The sequence below is a fragment of the Denticeps clupeoides genome, chromosome 13 (assembly GCF_900700375.1).
Source record: "Denticeps clupeoides chromosome 13, fDenClu1.1, whole genome shotgun sequence".
Classification (NCBI taxonomy): Eukaryota; Metazoa; Chordata; class Actinopteri; order Clupeiformes; family Denticipitidae; genus Denticeps; species Denticeps clupeoides.
Window position 1 is genome coordinate 2369192 of NC_041719.1, and position 18103 is coordinate 2387294.

Consider the following 18103-nt stretch of genomic DNA (forward strand, 5'->3'; position numbering starts at 1 on the left):
GCAGCGATGATCCTCCAACGCAGAATTCTGCATCGCTGTCCGTTGTTTTCGTACAGGCTACTTCCATTTCTCGTCACACGCACACATGCTGGCACACGTCTGGATAAAAACAGCATTTATCAGCTAATCCTGAGAAACCTGGAACCTATTGCAGCATATTTTGCTGTGTCTATGAAAGGTTATAAAACCGTGCCGACCACACCCCTTGGATACCGCAGTTGCAGTGAACGCTGAAGGAAGATTAAAAAAAAAAAAAAACAATCATCTGTTCATAGGCAATAAATCAGGTTTCCCGGTATCTTGGTCCCCAACCCAACGCTTACAATTAATGAAATATAAATTTGGTGAAGTTTACAGCATTTATCAGAGCGGCTTTATCTGGAGCGGATTGTAATCAGTAGAAACAGGGACAGTCCGCCCTGGAGACACTCAGGGTTCGGTGCCGTGCTCAGGGACACGATGGCAGTAGGTGGGGTTTCCGGTTCAGAGCCGAGTGTGTTACCTACTAATCTACTACCAGCCTATAGAACACAAACATTAAGTTTGCGAAAATTTTTAATTCTTTTATCAATTTACATTTACAGCATTTACCAGACGCCCTTATCCAGAGCGACTTACAATCAGTAGTTACAGGGACAGTCCCCCCTGGAGACACTCAGAGTTAAGTGTCTTGCTCAGGGACACAATGGTAGTAAGTGGGGTTTGAACCCGGGTCTTCTGGTTCATAGGCGAGTGTGTTACCCGCTAGGCTGTCTTCCGTCTGTCATCGTTATTCGTCATGTGACCATCCGCTGAAAGGGCCTGATGTTTGTGATGCACGTGAAAAGCTTCGCCGCGTGTTTCAAGATGGATTTGGCGAGTCGTCCCCCCCCCGAACCGCAGACATCGTGGAATTGGCTGTCAGGGCAACCAGACGTGAGTTGGGGACAGGAACAATCGGCCCATTTTTCAGGCCCATGTGACCGCCGGCTTACATGCAGGTGTGACTCCATTAGCCTGCTATTCTCGCACCAGTGTCCCACCAAAGAAACCCCCTCAGAGTCAACAGCTGATTGGATAATTGGGGCCATGGGGTCTTCCCGCGTCCTGCTTGCCGGGACATTCTGTTTACTTCATCTGCTGAGGGTGTCCGGCTGCCAAGAGCAGCATCTCAGCTCAGACTGGCCGCGTTCCGCGGGCCCACCAGACAATAGGCACTGCAGCGGCTCTGCCGCTTTCGCACACCCACCACGATGGCCCAAGTCAGGCTGTCTCCCACACAGTGAAACAGTGTCTCCGGGCCCAGGAGGACATTTCTCAGAGGGCCACGTTGGCGTTCCGGCTCTATTGGATAAATGGCCTATTTATCGTGTCCCTGTGTGAGACCGTGGGCGGACATCAGGGTGTTTCACAGCGCAAGCAGGCCGTTCGAGGACCTTCTTTTGCCGCGTAGCGTAAATGGACGCCTGCGCGCTCGCTTACCTCTAATCCCCGCCCAACGCCGTGGAGCCCAACATGTGGATTAGAGTTGTAAGTCGGAGCGGAGACACGACACAGAGATTGGAGCACGGACGCTCCCGCCAGGCGCCGGCGGCGCTGGGGACACACTTGGGGACGTCTGAATATGCCAATCATGGTGGCCCACGCCAGACGCGGCGCATGCTGGTGTTTTCGCCGCCGACATATTCACATCAACTCTGCCACTGACCCCCTTACTCACCATCTGGAGGCAACATGGCGGCCAACTAATGTGACTATCTGTAAATGTGACTAATGCCACCACCCCTCTGCTGCCCTGACCCTTGCCAGGGACAGAAGGGGGTAGGACACAAATGTCCTTATTTTTAAGAAGATACAATCCAATCCAGTGTACCTTTACTAACCCCTCCAGTTAGAATATGTAAGGCAGGGAGATGCAGATTCTTGTGTCTCAATAGAAATGTTACCCAGTGCGATGAGGAATATTATTTTATTTAAAAGAGAAGAATGAATAATTCTCATTCCACCTTCATTTCAACTGGCAACGGACCTCCTTGTAAAATACTGCAGCTCTTGGCTGGTGCGTTAAATGTCACGTCGGTTAATCAGGAGCGGTTAACGACGTTGGTGGACGTCGGCCCAAGTTCATCTGGTTGCTCCCATTTCTCGGATGGACTCGTCAGTGTTCGTAATGAACTGGGTCTGCTGCTTCACACACTGTAGCAGGAATAGAGGAAATAGAGGGCGCAGTATCACTCACTCACACACACACACACTCACTCACATTCTCACACACTCACCCACATTCTCACATACCAACTCACACATTCACTCACCAACTCACACACGCACACATACACCCACGCACCCACATACTCACACACACCGACCAACGCACACACACTCACATACGCACACACCACACTCACACACCACACCAACCACACACACACAACACACACCAACTCACACACTCACACCAACCACACCACTCACATACACACAACAACAACACACTCACCGACTCACACACTCACTTACCAACTCACACACACACACACACAACTCACACACACTCACACACGCACACCAACCACACACATCACGCACAGACGCACACACAACTCAACACTCACCGACTCACACATTCACTCCACTCACATACCAACGCACATACTCCAAACTCACACAGCACTCACACACTCACTCACCAACTCACACACTCACTCACACACTCACCCACATACTCACACACCAACTCACACATTCACTTACCAACTCACACATTCACTCACATACTCACACACCAACTCACACACTCACCGACTCACACACTCACTCACATATTCACACACTCACATACCAACTCACACACTCACCAACTCACACATTCACTCACACACTCACTCACTCATACTCACATATCAACTCACATACTCACCAACTCACACATTCACTCACACACTCACTCACATACTCACATACCAACTCACATACTCACCAACTCACACATTCACTCACACACTCACTCACATACTCACATACCAACTCACACACTCACCTACATGCTCACCAACTCACACACTCCCTTACTAACTCACACACTCACTCACACACTCACCAACTCACTCACACACTCATTCACTCAGTCTCTCTAGTAAATGCTGTAAATGTAAATGTAGAAATGCATCAATAGTACATCGTCAGAATACCACATACGGTCATTCTGATTTCAGATGAATAAAGAAAAGATTTTTTGAAAATCATGCCACATGTGTGGTGTTATGCAATGTATGCAGTCAGCTCTTTATTGGTTTTGAAGACCTATAATGTCTGGGGACTTTTGCATAAAGCTTTAATAATTCTTGTTCTTCCCACTGCATACTGCTCACTAAGGGTGATACAGGGTTAAATACAGAGGACACCTGTATTTAATGGTTGTGAATGGGCTGTGAATTTTTTTGGTTTTCCTTTTCTTTTTTCACTCTACAACTGAAGAACATAAAATGCTGATTATGGTGCTTATTTAACTTCTGACGGTAGGCTTTTACCTGCCACTGTGAGCCTTTTATGCCTGGCTGGGTCAGGAAACATGCACATTTCCTCTCCAAACTCCAAAACTTGCAGGTTCTTGGGCTTGCAGGTTCCACAGTTCGGAGGTGGAGTTGGAGAAAGGCCGTTCTGTATTCACATGGGCAGGGAGTGCCGGCTCTGCTGGACGGAAGGTAATGAATGCGCTCAGGAAAGGAGAACAAAAAGCCCAAAGCTGGCTGGTGCTTGCTGGCAGGGCCTTATCAATCATCGGGACAAAGAGCACCATTCAGAGCAGATATCTTAGCATTCGTTCCAATACAGTCGAAAGAAAGAGTACGTTTATATTAGACCGTGTCCCTGTCTACCCCCCATCTATTTCTGACTTAAGCATTCCTGTGTAGCCCCTAGGTATGAAAGTTGGCCCTGGGTTTGTGCAGACCTGCTCATCACTGGCATGGATTGTTTGTAGGTGGCAGGTGTGTCTTGCCGCTGCTCGTGATAGAGGATATGGACTCACAAGATTGGATCTTTTTTTTTTTAACCACTTTATTTGTAGAGTACATCTGCTGCTCTTGCCACCTCTGGTAATGAAAAAAATAAAGGAATAGAAATCGATTGATCTGGAAAAAAATACAATTCTGAGCTAACACCAATTAATTTTAGGAAAGAAAATCCATTCTCGTGCATTTCAATCCATGTATTTCATGCAAAGTTAAAAAAAAAAAAAACTCTCTCTGCCCTCTGCTGATTCTCAAAAGCCTTTTAAAATGGAATGCGATCCAGCAGCCACCTCTAAAACACATTCATGGAAGAACCTGTTGGTCAAGATAACATGAAAGCAACCCCTTTCCTATTTTCTGTTTGCCCTTTATTCCTCGTAGAAAATACTGTGGTAATAATATGGTAAAATAAAAGGCTGTAGCCGTATCTCAGGAAGTGGGAGGATAAGTCTCAGCAAAGCAGTGCTGATTATCTCCCGCATTAAGATCCCACATGAAATCCCAGATCAGCATCTAAGATAAGCCAAGAGAAATCCATAGACCCGACAGATCTTAATTACAGTACACAACAAAATCATAGCATTTCTTTGTGTGAGAGGATATTAATCTAGAAATAGTTAAAAGAAAAGTTGAAATTTAAAAATGAATGTGATAAATGTGTGTTGGTTCTGCATAAATAATATATTCATGAAATTCTGCATTTAGCGAGCTGACAACAGTGAAAGTATTTTATGGATGATTCCAAAATCTTCCATTAAAAAAGCAGACTGCGTGCAGCAGCCTCATTACTGCTCGTCTCCCAGCTGACACCCGCACAGAAAAGCACTATTCACTATTTATTCTGACACTGATGGACCAGATCTTAGTGATTCTAACTTTAATGTATGAAAGAAATCAATCATTTGAAATTATTATCAGTATTTCACTGTGAATTAACCGTGGAGGTTAGTGGAGGTCTTCAGTTTACAACCTTATACTGCCACCATGTGGTAAAGAACAGGAATTACAATCTAGACTGGTTATACTGTGTGCTTCAGTTTATTTTAAATCTTAAGTAATGAGTCATAAAAGTGTCATATTTGTGTTAACAACAGGATTATCTCTAATTTGGCTGAAACCATAAAATCTTTTAATTACAGGGTTCAATTTGTTTCAATTTGTCAGTCAATATATATGATATGAATATAAAGGAATTGTTCCAGTATTTCACTTGAAATTACACTTGGAAATGTCATATAAAAAAGAGCATTTCATACTTATTGTGGAGCAAAGACCTGACAAAAACCATACTGAGATGGTTACCATACACAAACACACGCACACACATACATACGGTACATGCCAAAAGTTTGGACACCTTCTCATTCAACGTGTTTTCTTTATTTTCATGACCATTTACGTTGCTAGATTCTCCCTGAAGGCATCAAAACTATGAATGAACACATGTGGAGTTATGTACTTAACAATAAGTGGAGACCTGACCACCACAGTCACCGGACCTGAACCCAATCCAGATGGTTTGGGGTGAGCTGGACCAACAAGTGCTAAACATCTCTGGGAACTCCTTCAAGACTGTTGGAGAAGCATTTCAGGTGACGACCTCTTGAAGCTCATCGAGAGAATGCCAAGAGTGTGCAAAGCAGTAATCAGAGCAAAGAAACTAGAATATTAAACTATATATTAAATGGTTTCAGTTATTTCACCTTTTTTTTTGTTAAGTCCATAACTCCACATGTGTTCATTCATAGTTTTGATGCCTTCAGGGAGAATCTAGCAACGTAAATGGTCATGAACATAAAGAAAACACGTTGAATGAGAAGGTGTGTCCAAACCTTTGGCCTGTACTGTGTGTGTGTGTGTGTGTGTGTGTATACATGACAAATATGTCAGTTATATGTCTATAACCATGAACAAGTAAAAAAGCAATCTGGCTCAGTCAATTTCAGTCACTAAATTGCATTGCTGCAATATTGTATGAATATTATGAATATGATTTGTTTGACTTTGTCAAATTGCTGTGCTGTGCTGTACATTCTGCCGGTGCTCACTGTGTGTGAAAGTATGTGATTGTGAGAACTGGAACACTGGGGCAGAATATTCCAATTTAAACATGCTCCTAATCTGAAACTATACATGAATCATCTGAATTCCTCACACTCCTGCGACATCCGATGCACTGCTATAAAACTTTGTTTATATAAAAACATTAAAGTTCATCTTCTGAGTGGCACAAGTAATTACACTGGAGTTAGTTCCTGCTCACCAACATACATCTAACCAGCCACAGTTTCACCTTGTGTCACGTCCATGCGGGCATGACGCGGCGGGTGAATGGAGAGGAGGACGAGGGGTGACGAGAAGATGTGGAATGAAGGACGCTTTCACCTGACATCACGAAACCGAGGTTTAATTGTGAATCACAAGACAGGGGAGACATCAGAGACGTAGACACTGGTGAACATGGAACATAACGTTAAAGACCTGACAGCGGACAGAAACGAACAGGGCAGCTTTATACAATTAACACAGGTGAAAACGATTAGGGAACATTACACATGACAACAATTAAACTCCGGTCCGGATCCTGTTCCGGACTGGAGTAACCCCATTCCGGACCGGATCCTGACACCTTGTGCAATATTAGAAGCTTCATATCGGCGGCACTGGGAGTCGCCGGTGGAGAAGACGGAACACAATGCAGGGTTTTTCCCGAGGGCCGCTGGTTGTGCCAGGCTGGTGCCGACACGGGAGCTGCAGCTACTGGGTGGCACGACTTTGACCAGCACGCGGCAAATTCAGCACGTCCATGCAACTTCCTCACAGTCTGCTCCAACGTCTCGTACCATGCAGGAGTAGTGCCTGCTGCTTTTTGAAAAAATGCTGGATTTTTGCAAAAATCACATATCTGGTGAGGAAATATGATTCTGCTATGATGAACAAACCTTTTGTTCACCTCCTGCGGAGGGATAAATCAGTGTTTCTGGCTCAATAAAGTCGAACTAACAGCCATTTAATGCAGATAATATTAACACATGACAGCACTGTAGAAAACCGCATGGTCGGTATGGGTGGTGGAGACTACGCCCACCTCAAGCCATTTTCCACCCTGGACAAGTCCATTTATTTTTTATGGCCAAATCAATAAAATGTCTGTTCGTGCAGCAAGGCCAGATGGCTATGGAACTTCAGATGGTCTTTTAGAGGGTTGTGAGGGTTGGAGGTGCTATACGTAAAAGCATTTTGATTATTAAGTGGAAGTTCTGCTTGTGAAGTGGACTTGTTAAGGCTGCTCCATGTTCCTCCGGGTTCCAAGATCCAGGTTTAAATGTGCCATTTGCAGTTGCAGCTTCCAGGCTATGGAATAAACTATCTCTGCATGTCAGATCTTCACCACATTTTTACACATTGGCTTTTAACTCTGATTGAATGTATTTATTACTTAAATCTTATATTCTTAATCATTTTAGTATTTATTGTTAAGCACTTTGGTCAAGTCCTGTTGTTTTTAAATGCGCCCTATAAATAAACTGACTTGACTTGGACACGTCCACCAAGCCCCGCCCCCTGTGAGCCCTGCCCACTCCGGGAGCACATCTGTGGACGAACAGAGAGGAGTAAACGCTTTCATGCTGGAGCGGAGAGGCCTCCGTCACATCCACGCTCCTGACCTCTGACCTCTCACCTTGCCTGCCCCCCCCCCACATACATTACGTTCTATAGCCAGTCACACCCAGTAAAGGGGAGGGAGTGTGATGAGTGAAAAGTCCTTCTGTGTCTGAGCCGCACCTATAAAAACCCGGCTGAGCCAGCAAGCCGTAATATTGCAGTAAAACGTGGAGACAACCAATCAGCGGTGGGCAGCGGGTAACCTGACGCAGCTGTACAAATGTTAGCACACTGAATGGACCTTTGTGGAAGGGTCCGTTTGATGCCAACCTTGCCCATGCTGTACAAGAACCTACACTTCAGCAGTGTTTAAGAGAGTATAGACAAAGAGCATGATTTATAACACAACAATATAAATTCCCACATTCACAGTGGGGTCAGCAGTCCTGTCTTTACCGTGGCGTGAGTCTCCGGGCATGAAAAGCCTTTAGTTAGTTTCACTACTGACTGAAACTTGCACAGTACCGAACATATATGATGGGCAGCATGATGTTTGTGTGCTGTGTGTCCGGATATGGTTGTTATGGGGAAACATCATCTTTGGTCAAGTGTGGCGTGCAGCATCACTGTGGCCTGGTCTGTCGCATCACTCTGTTCCTTAACAAAATTACTTGTATTTGCGTTGTAATCCTATGCATTTACCTTTACAGCCTTATAACCAGTGGTTACAAGGACAGTCCCCCTGGAAATGCTCAGAGACACGATGGTAAGTGGGGCGAGTGTCCTACCCACTAGGCTACTACCATCCCACCCTTCATTTACACAATGGAATATGAGGTAATTACAACATTTTGTATTCCACAAATTCCATCACCAGCACATAGTGGAAAAAAATGGATGGGGAAGCTGTAATTTCTCATATTTCAAGTATTACTTCCTATTCCGTTATGTAAATGCATAGAATTACAATGTAATTACACAATGTAGTTACGTGTACCAACTGCCATGTACAGTAAACTGTTACCAGAAAGTTTGAGTGAGATCTCTCTCTCTCACACACACACACACACACACACACATCTAGCAAGTGGCCACTTGCTGAAGTGGGGTGTGGTATGCGGCCTTCCACATTCCTTTTGGAGGTTGGGGCTCCATGGAGAAGACCCACCTGCATAAAGTTCTAGGTAGGCGCTGACTAGCCATACCTGGAGTTAATCTCAATGTTGCCTTCTGCTTGTTTGCCCCGCCCATTGTCGGTGGGGCCACGCCCCTTCCATCTAAAAGAATTTATTCTTGGGTGTCAGGCGCCCACCAGCAACAATGAAGTCCACATTCCTCATGAGATCCATACAATTTCCCATAATCCTCATCTGCAAACAGTCTGTGTTTAAACAGTGGGAGGAGGGTGAGACTAATCAGCAGAATCAAGGGAGGTCCACACACGACAGAATAAAGATCTGATAATGAACTTTACCCCAAACACGCTTGACTTCTGCACTTTAATCCATTTGAATCCTCTCACAGACCTGGCAGAGGTGCTAAAAATATTTTTTTTGTAGAGCGTGGCATGATTTGAAAATAATACTACATGTGTAGAACTATGCAGCTTGAAGGCATTACTTTAGATTGCATGGAAGTTCACGATACTGGACGGACCAGCTCCACCGGCGGAGACTTTGATCCTTGATATCATTTTTCAGCGCAATGTGCGTTTTATTCTTGAAGCTTTTTGTAAAATCCGAATGCTGCTCCACATGGATCTCCCGGACAGGAAGAGCTTTCCTAAAATCACTCTGCAAATTCTGTATGAAAGAGGTCAGGCATGCAAGACAGGACTGTGTGATTGGGATGTATTATTTATAGCAAATCCAGAATTTTATGGATGTCATATATCTGTCTGTCATATTTCACAGACTCAAATTGGACAGCAGGGGACGTGCCCACAACCTCACTTTTTAATAATTCACGTAGTAATAACAGTTCGTGTGCAGCAAGTTGTACCCACTGTTACCACAAGAGGGAGACGAATTGGGGTTTAAAGGCATGGAGAAGGAAAATAGCCTACTAGCCCCTTATTAAAACAATATACTGTCTTTGAACCTTTTGCTTATTTGGTTTCACCACCTAGTTTTCCCGTGATGGGTTGGTTACATTTAATTATATATTCATATACAGTTTCTGTGACCATTACTTCTGTTAAAGAACCATCCACATGGATGTGAGATGTTGTTTTTCCTTTTTTAATAAGCAATACAACTTCCGGACATAATCTTTCATGAGGAGTTCTATTCAGACTCCTACCTTTTTGGTAAAATCATATATAGTTTTAAGGGTAGTGAACGTAATAATCTGCTAGTATGTCTGAAACATTAACAGTATGTGAATGTCCAGGTCTGGTTTTCTGGGGACAAGAAAAAGGAAATGAAATATGTGCGGCACCGACCGGAGTTTGTCTATCTTGAATGGTTTAATTTTTGAGATGTTTTAAATTTAGAAGTTTGGCCTGAAGCTGAAGAAGTGAATCACAAAGTCGCAGAAAACCTTTTCCCATGATGGGGGAAGCACGATGAGCAGATACTCCCGGATCCCCAGGGGATGGGCTGATAAGTCCCTCAACATCGGAGCATGTTCGCAGCTTATGACAACTGGCATGTGTAAAATTGTATTATAAGCAATAATGGAACATGCATTCCTACAAATGTACTGTTGCTGGGTTCACAACCCAACAGTTCACTGCAGCAGCCCTCGCTGTGACGTCTTGGGATAATATGTGGACACCAAAAGGCGGATGGCATGAAGAGCACGAAGAGTTATAATTTCAGGCCCGGCGCTGCAGCCCCGTAGATTGGTGTTTATCTGTCTCCGAGCCAGGCGCCGTCCCAGGCAGCTTCCTGCATGCCAGGCTTTTAACCCCACCACATCCTGTTCACAGACAGAGCGGCCCTTCCCAGCATGCCTCAGCCAGGGTCCCAGGATGGCTGAACACCCCTGACCCTCCTCCACACCCACACTGTGCTGCTTAAGGAGGCGAAACAGGATTTAATCTGCTCACTGGTGTGTTGAGGATATTCGTGGGCGTGTCACTGTGTCACTTCAAAACATCCTTTTTTCTTCAAAGTGTCGTTGTGATACACAGCAGTACAGCACATGGTGACACGGTGAAATGTGTCCTCTGCATTTATCCATCACCCTTGGTGAGCAGTGGGCACCATGAAAGGCGCCCGGGGAGCTCAGTTTGCTCAGTGGCACCTTGGCGGATCGGGATTCAAACCGGCAACAATCACAACCTTCTGATTATGGGGCAGCTTCCTTAGCCGCTGGAAGCCCCATCGAGGTGTTGAGGCACAACTTTTCATGTTCAGTGTTACTGTATTAGTGCATTGGATGGAACTAGCATCCTGAAGAGAACAGCGTGTTATTTATATGTTGATAAATCTAGATGGGAAATTCGCTCTTTTAGACAAACAGAGGTAATGAAAATAAGAGCATAAAAGATCCTACTGCAATATAAATTTGAATATATGTGCATGTATATGTACAAAATATATACACGTGGCTATACGTATGGCTATAATATATTTAGTTTGAACACACCTTCTCATTGGAGTTATGTACCCTGCCTCCACAGTCACCGGACCTGAACCCAATCCAGATGGTTTGGGGTGAGCTGGACCAACAAGTGCTAAACACCTCTGGGAACTCCTTCAAGACTGTTGGAGAAGCATTTCAGGTGACGACCTCTTGAAGCTCATCGAGAGAATGCCAAGAGTGTGCAAAGCAGTAATCAGAGCAAAGAAACTAGAATATAAAACGTGTTTTCAGTTATTGCACCTTTTTTTGTTAAGTACAGAACTCCATATGTGTTCATTCATAGTTTTGATGCCTTCAGTGAGAATCTACCAACGTAAATGGTCATGTAAATGACATTGAAAACACATTGAATGAGAAGGTGCGTCCAAACTTTAGGCCTGTACTGTGTGTATTTAGCGTTTAAAGTGTTTATTGCACAATCTCCTTCTTTTCATGAAACAGTGACATGATGTGTGTAGAGAACGAGACTCTGAGCAGAAATACAACACTGTTCTCCATCTGTAGATTTTTGCTTGTAGGAGATCATTCATTATTTTACAGAGTTGGGAGAGAACGACACCCAGTTCTTCTACAAACATCTCTACATACCGACATTATTACCACTTTCACTGTTTTAATCAGGATTAATTGTGTTTTACACTCTTATATGGTCCTTTACTGAACTATTTCAGAGATACTGTTGGGAAGATGAAGTTGAGGACAGATTGCTGTATTTGTCCGTTAGTGTCCAGACAGTGTGGACATTTAGCACAGGGATGTGAGGTAGAGCGCCATGAGAAATATAGGCAGATGAAGAAAGAAAGCTCCGGCCTTCTCTGTTTAAACCATTCATCTGAAAGCCGCGAGGGTGGTGCCACTGAACAATTTGTAACCAACTCCTTTGTGGAAATGTGCACAGTTATGGATCAAAATCGGATCAGGCGTTACACATTGACTTTTAATGCTACCTGTTCAGCTTGCACGTAATAAAATGCAACAAAAATGCACTGGATACCTTGAAATCTTGCATTTAGTGATTATTTAGCTTCAACGAATGCAACACTCTCATTTTCAATCATTTTCAATCAGCCAAAATACACCCATGTTACACCTCTTCTTACCTCCCTCCACTGGCTCCCGGTAGCTGCTCGCATTGAGTTCAAATCCTTGATGCTTGCCTACAGGGCTGTAAATGGAACTGCGCCCTCCTACATCAACACACTACTACCTAGCTACACCCCTGCACGCTCTCTCAGATCTGCAAACGAAAGGAGACTAAAAATTCCTTCTTCACGGGGTCTCCGATTCCAATCATGTCTGTTCTCTGTTGTTGTCCCTGGCTGGTGGAACAACCTGCCCTCCTCCACACGACTAGCCGAGACTATCACCACTTTTAAGAAGAAGGTGAAAACCCTCTTATTCCAAAAATATTACAGACAAATCTAACACTTACACACGCACATGCGTACACATTGCACAAAATAATACAAAATGTATAAATACATTATCATTTTTCTTAGTCTAGCACCCAACAATCTCCGAGCATGCTCTTCACTGACAAGTCTGAGCCTTATCAGGGCTCTTAGTTTGTAAACTCGATATTCTATAGAAATCGAACGAGAATTGCTGGTGTCTTCCTATTGTAAGTCGCTTTGGATAAAAGCGTCTGCTAAATAAAGTAAAGTAAAGTAAAGTAAAGTGTTTTTATGATGAGCTGGACTCACGCAGCCTGGTCAGGGGCTTTGTTAGGGACACCTACAGGCTTGCTGCCATCGTGTCACACCGCACATCGATTTATGTGGCGGCCGTAGGGCCTGGGCATGGCGTGCGGATTTACCATGTCACGCCCAGTGAGCTTCGGCGTGTTGAGTTTCACTGTCAAATCCACACACAGGCGTCTATTTCTGACAATGACATTACCAGGGTCACCGTAACAGACCGATGACAAAAAGCACATTTCCTCTCAACGAGATGACATCAGTGTGACATCAGCTGTTCCAGAATGACTGATAAGTGGCGCGACAGGATGCGAGGCGATCGGCGGATTCTCCATTAGTCCCTTACATAATGGTGGAAAATGGTGCATGGTGGAAAATGACGTGGAACGGCTGAAAACGCCACCGTGGGAAATGCCTCGTTATTTCATGCATTGTGCACGTAGGAGAATATACGATTGGCTTCTCGTGGTTCCACTGTGAGGCTGCAGTGATGCAGACGATCCACCTGGTGGCACCAGGGGCTCGGGGAAGGAGGCCATTGTCACTGCTGCGGAGGAGGACCACGGGGCTGTTGCGTTTGGCGGGGGACCGAACCCTCGTTCTCAGACCGCTATTTCACATCCAGCCACTTCGTGGGCAGCTTCACGCGCCCAGAACTCTGAGAAAGGGAGCGTGGAAGTTCTCGCTCTTAAAACCCAAACCTCCAGGTCTCAGCCTTCCTAGATAGAAATCTATCTTCATGCGATGTCTTTTTTTATGCCGTTTCTTTTTCTTTCTTTTTTCCTTTTTGAAGAGAGACAGAAATTTCTGTGGACTGATGAAGGTGCCCGCCCTGAGGCGTGATGAGAGGGGAGCTGACGGAGCCACCTGATCCTGAACCTGGACACGAGGAAAGGGGATATGAGCGATTACTGAACCCATGAGTGGATAACCACCATCGGCTGGTCGACTGGAGGGGGCAAGCTGGATATCACCACACACACACACACACACACACACACACCTGTAGACTCTTACACACAAACAGAGCTAAATCGACGAAAACAAGGTGCTGAAAAATGGCCATCATGTAAGTACGCTGTGCATTATGATTTTAATTCTATTCTTGTATGGAATTCTTGGTTATATATTTCATTTTAAGTCCAAATGATTCTTAACAGTGGCCAAAAAATGTGAAAATAAAATCCTAAAATACATCCATCTTAAACGTGGTCTAAAAATACAAAAATGGATTTAGTAATTACATGGCATGAATGCAGTAGGTACATGGTTAATAAAAGATAGGGGGCGGTCCTTAAGAACGTCCCTGCTCTTTCGCGTTGACGCCATTCGCCGGACGCGACGAGCTGAATCATAGAAAGCGGTGACCCAGTGAGACAATGACCTTTGGACAATTGCCTCAAGCTCCTCCACTTCTGTCAGTGCAGATCAGCTAATGGTCTCAGCCACACTCAGCCGCCCTGTGGTGCACACATACACAACACACACACACACACACGCATGCATTTAATCTCTCTCTCTCTCTCTCTCTCTCTCTCTCTCACACACACACACACACACACGCATTGCAACGCATGTGTTGGGAAGGGCTTTTCACGCGTGGCCCTGGACCCTGGCAGCTGTGTTGTCAATCGGCCATTTCCATCGCGGAGCAGCAGCTATTATCACAGGCAGTGGAGAATGTGGCAAAAAAGCGGAGAAAAGCTTTCTAACAGGATCAGAAACAATCCCATGGGCGACGTGTCTAATGGCTAGTCGGATTTAAGGCTTGCCTGTCAGCACATAGATTCTAATTCTTAAAGAAGCAGCGCATACATCTATAAATACAGTATGTCCAATCCCTGCAATACCAAACAATGCAACGTCTATCACGTACGACTTTCGTCTTTAAAGAATACGTAGACTAACTTGTAATTTTCTTATAGTCTGATTTATACAAGAAAAAAACTACAACAGAGTGAATAAAATGGTTGTATTCATGGTCTGAGTCCTGATGAACCAGAACTGACCACTTCATTGGATAAGGACTGATTAAAACAAGCAGTAATATTTCACACTAGTTGAGTATCTGGGTTCAGTCATAATTTTTTGGTCATTTCTATTTCTCATTAATACAGTATAAATTCCTAATCAAACTCATTTTCTAAATGACCCTAAACTTTTGAATGTTTTGAGGTGCATGGAAAGGATTCAACAGATTCAATGGCAGCAGAATTTGAGGACGCCTGCACTGCATTATGTTGGCCCTCAGAAACACTAACGCACACACGCTGTACACTGGCTGGGCGTGCAGGTCGTGTGCAGATATCGGTAACAGTTGTGTGGGTTGTGAAGTGATTTTTCCAGATGCAGGGTCCTTGATTAAAATACCCGCTCCACGGACGTCCACACGCCCTCAACACTGGCAAACCTGCAGAAATTCAACACTAAAGCAGAAGAGTCATTTCGCTTTCTGCTCAAGTGGTTCGAAACTCGGCCTGCTGTGGATCAAACATAAAAAAAGGAATATTGCACGCTGTAACACACTGTATTGCGAATATACATTACCTGACAGTCTTCGAAGACCTGATTATTGCATTTTATAAGTATTTATTGGAAACGTACAGTACAGGCCAGAAGTTTGGACACCTCATTCAACGTGTTTTCTTTATTTTCCTGACCATTTACGTTTCTCACTGAAGGCATCAAAACTATGATTGAACACGTGGAGTTATATACTTAACAAAAAAAGGTGAAATAAGTGAAAACATGTTTTATATTCTAGTTTCTTTGCTCTGATTACTGCTTTGCACACTCTTGGCATTCTCTCGATGAGCTTCAAGAGGTCGTCACCTGAAATGGTTCTCCAACAGTCTTGAAGGAGTTCCCAGAGGTGTTTAGCACTTGTTGGTCCAGCTCACCCCAAACCATCTGGATTGGGTTCAGGTCCGGTGACTGTGGAGGTCAGGTCTCCACTTTTTGTTAAGTACATAACTCCACATGTGTTCATTCATAGTTTTGACGCCTTCAGTGAGAATCTACCAACGTAAATGGTCATGAAAATAAAGAAAACACGTTGAATGAGAAGGTGTGTCTAAACTTTTGGCCTGTAATGGTTTCATTAACACATGCTTCACAGTGGGTTTCTTCCCCTTTTTCACTGTCACTGCTGCACTAGGCCCAGTGATTTACATACACATGCAGAATACCGTGTTCCGGAGCTCTGGTGGACTGAAAAGCATCCATAATGGTGGCAGGTGAGCTGGGAGATAAATGTCGGCTGTAGCAGGAGAGGTGAGGCCTGCGTAGCCATGACTTCTGATGAACCAAGCTCACACAGGCTCAGAATGGGATAGTTAAACTAACTACCCTCACTACCCTCAAACTAACCAGTACTCAGTAAGTCCAGTTGTTCCTGCCATGGTTGGAGCTAATTTAACATGTAGTATTATTAATGGACTGATCTCACTGTGCCACTTATTTTGCATAAACCTATTAAACTCCTATTAAACTACCATCCAAAGATTAGGGTCACTTAGAAACATTCTTGCTTTCCATAAGAAAAAAAAGTTGCATTAATGAACACAGCATCGTTCCGTCAGAACTCAAGACTCATTGTTCCATCATTTCCAGCCACCAGATCCATCTCTGGACTGGAGATTTCATGAGGATGTTTCTAAATGACTTCTCGTATTTTGTCAGGGAATCCCATGCACACATCACTGGAAGATGTCCCCCCCACAGCAGCGTGCATTTCAACGGCAATTTCCTCATTTCGGCAGTCATACACACCGAAAGCCGTGCAGCGGCTTTTCAACACAACTTGCTCGTAAATCCCCTCAGAGTGCAGAGGATCTTCGCTCACTGTCATTAAGCCGCCTTTCTTGCGGCGGTCTAGACCTGTTCCCGTTCGTTTGATAGTTGAATATTTTATTCTTCAATATAAGAGACTGTAAGATCTCTTGATGAGTATATTTATACACTTTAACCTGCCCCGTCGATCACAGCTCTGGTGCCCTAGTTCTGCGGAGGTCACAGGAAAGCCACCAACGTTCTATTCTTTCTCTTCCAGCGACAGACGCGGTGCAGAGGGGGGGAAAGCTTCGCCTCCTCCTCCGATGCGGTGGCAGCTTGCAAGCCTCGCTCACAACGCTTCAGCGCGAGGAGCGGAACCACAACGACTTCTGGCACCCGGCGCCCGGAGCAACATGAGCGCTCGGACGTTTGTCGGGTGCAACAGTATCTCCTGCACGTCCTCGCAGAAAGACACACGCGTCTCTGCGCGAAAGCTCCATTCAAACATTCAATTCATTAGAACGTGACCTTGTAAAAAAAAAAAAAAAAAAAAAAAAAAGAGGAAGAGGTAAAGACACATTCCAACAAGCCTTGGGGTGGTGCTGTTTGAGCTATTGTTCCGCACAACCCTGCTGACCTTTAACCCCTCAACACCCCAGGCAGAAAGCAGAGCACTCTCGCTTGCGCGGTGGGATCTCAGCTGTTAATCACTTCCTGCCTGAAAGCAGGTCACAGCGGCCGACCGCAGCAGCGCTGAGCAGCAAATCAGGCCGATATCAGGACTTCCAGCCTCAGGAAGCGCTGCCAGATGGTATCGGCACAATCCTTTCCTGCACGGTTCCTCTATCGGATGTTTTAGAGCATCACAATGAACGTTCATAAGTTCGTTAAAATGAACGAATGAGTGCCAACTGTGTAGATCGGGAGATGGGAACATGGGAAACATTCCATTATTCACTCGAAAAATCCTTTTTTATATAAACTAGTATATTTTGGAGGTCATAAAACATCATTTAAAACTGACTACACTTACCAGCGAACATGACTGAGCTCCTGCACGACTTCCAATCTTACACACACATTATTATACTGACACATTATTCTCCACACACACACACACAAGAAAGTGAAAACAGAGCAAACAAACCAGCGTGAATTGAAAGGAAAGCAATCACTCAGGTAAATTTATTAAATGTAATATAATTTACCAGATCTTGAAGTCTTAAGGCAATGAATAATTTACATTGATGTACATTTCTTTCTAACAGGCCAATAAAATGTCAACAGCACATCTGTAAGGATAGTTTTGTACTGATTATAGCTTTTATGAGCTGCTCGTCTAAGGGGTTGAGGTCGTCATTACATTTCAAATCCTGGCTACAATGTCATAAAAGGGACAAAAAAATAAAAATAAAAAACTGAAAAAAAAAAAAAAAAAAATTA

The 18103-nt window shown here is 44.3% G+C and overlaps 1 long non-coding RNA gene across 1 annotated transcript; it reads left to right on the forward strand.

Annotated features, from left to right (window-relative positions):
- Positions 1 to 13221: 13221 nt before the first annotated feature.
- LOC114802703 (uncharacterized) lies at positions 13222 to 18100 on the forward strand. The gene is made up of 2 exons (XR_003751763.1): positions 13222 to 13955; positions 16938 to 18100. It is a non-coding gene; the product is annotated as an uncharacterized LOC114802703 (long non-coding RNA).
- Positions 18101 to 18103: the final 3 nt, after the last annotated feature.